The sequence below is a fragment of the Amphimedon queenslandica genome, unplaced genomic scaffold (genome assembly GCF_000090795.2).
Source record: "Amphimedon queenslandica unplaced genomic scaffold, v1.1 AMPQUscaffold_6831_Cont21214, whole genome shotgun sequence".
Classification (NCBI taxonomy): Eukaryota; Metazoa; Porifera; class Demospongiae; order Haplosclerida; family Niphatidae; genus Amphimedon; species Amphimedon queenslandica.
In genome coordinates, this window is record NW_003552881.1 from 1 (window position 1) to 1,952 (window position 1,952).

The following is a 1,952-nucleotide window of genomic DNA, read 5'->3' on the forward strand; positions in this document are numbered from 1 at the left end:
GAGCCATAGGAAGACTGCTTGTAAGACCAAGGTACATTTGGAAAATGTACAATTGACACACCAGCACTGCATCAGTTTAGTAGCAGTTGACCAGTGGGTGCTAATTTTAAGTATGTTCATCATGATATCGTAAATGAAGTGTATAACATTTTCTTTTCTTTCACTCCCTCTCTGACTCAGTCTTTCTTTCTCGCAGGCTATCTTTTTCTCCTTTGTTTCCTCCTCTTGTTTCACTGATTCTTTTTACTCTTTCTAACTAACACTTTTCTCCTCTCTCTCACCATGGTTGATTCACACTATTATTGAGTCCTTTCTCATTGACTTTGGAGTCAATTGCAGTGGTGTTAACACAGAGACTCTTGTCAGGTAATGATGATATATTGTGTAGCTACATGTAACATGTACGTTGTACAATGTCAATGCATGTAGTAATAATTTGGGCAAATTACTTTTTTAAAATTAAGTTTTGGAAATTTATAATTTTTACATTATGTTTTAGCATGCCCACATCTCAAGTTAAGGTTGTACTTTCCAACATGTTCATAGTTAATGCATTTGCATTAAGACACACATGTCAAAAATTTATGTCCCAGTCTACATAGTTATAATATTAGCCATTACACACAGAATAGCATTACATTACTATTATTGCTTAATTTGACTTACCATTACAATTCACTGCTATGTACCTCTCTATCTCTTTATATAGTGTTTCTGTCATGCCCAAGGTTCTACTGTGTCCAGAAATTTGGTTCATCTAAACTGTCTGGAAGCCATTTTACAGTTTGAGTGCTTCAGAATAAGCGAAACTCTGAAAATGTTTTTAAAAATTGTAAACTGACAAATGACAACCAATTTTTTGTTGAATGGTATGCATGAATCTGCTACATTATAATTAAGCGTTTACATCTGTATTTGTGATCATAGGAATAATCCTTGCTAAAGCTACCCCCTGACATACTTAACAGGATTGCTTACTTAATTAAGGCTTGTTTATATTACAGTATTTCCAATCGATGTACATGTATTTAATAGGAGGAAGTAAATATAAAAGTTGAAAACTTTTCTATCAGGCCTCACGCTTTTAGCCTTTTTCTATGTACATGTACATATCCTCACCTTTTGAATCTTCATGAATTCTTAAAGACAGTTACTATACCTGTACAATTGTCGAAGTACGCTTGTTTCTCAGTGTCTTATAATGTCATAATTATTAATTTTAGGTTCAAGACTGCTGACTCAAATGAAAAGTTTAGATACTTCATTGATGTGATGCAACACTTTTCTTTAGAGAAAGCTGTAGTCAACACTTCGGAGGTCACTTTGTACTACAAAGTCGCCAATCTTGTGGATGGTGACAAAAGATCATAGGCGTAGCCAGCCTAAGAAGAGAGGTGAGGCAAAGAAAAAAAGGAAGCAAAATGGCGCGTGAAACGCGCCGTGACTTTGACCACACCCCCTTTTCTCGCCGACATTTACACATATTTTCATGCACAGTACAATAATACTTATGAAATATTATCACATTCATTATGATGATCCTGGTTCAGTTGCCTAGTAGGCTGTTTTGGGTTTGAGGGAAAAAATGAAAGCACTGAAGCTTGTCTTTTGGTTGCCATCTTAAGGCCTTCATACACGAGGCAACTAAGCAACATGTTGCCAAAAACAGAACATTTTTCCATTTCTGGCAACATGTTGCTTACAAGATCAAAGTAACCACAAATTGTTGCTAGCAACAAGTTGCCTCGTGTATAAAGGCCTTTACGTGCCTCAAAGTGGTTAACTGATACTAATTAGTGAGTATAAAAACTCAATTAACAAATCATCATAACAATCAATGACATCATCATTTCAAAATAGTTGACTTCCTCTGTCTATACTGCTGTAGAAGAAAGAATCAAAGGAGTGCCTCTGACTGCCTCAACTTGCATGAGGCTTGATTGGTAAGTAAC

The 1,952-nt window shown here is 35.6% G+C and overlaps 1 long non-coding RNA gene across 1 annotated transcript; it reads left to right on the plus strand.

The window, feature by feature from the left end:
- The first annotated feature begins 13 nt into the window (after nt 1–13).
- On the plus strand, nt 14–970 carry LOC109591921 (uncharacterized). Its single transcript, XR_002190073.1, has 4 exons — nt 14–110; nt 181–366; nt 710–869; nt 928–970. It is a non-coding gene; the product is annotated as an uncharacterized LOC109591921 (long non-coding RNA).
- The last annotated feature ends 982 nt before the right edge of the window (nt 971–1,952 follow it).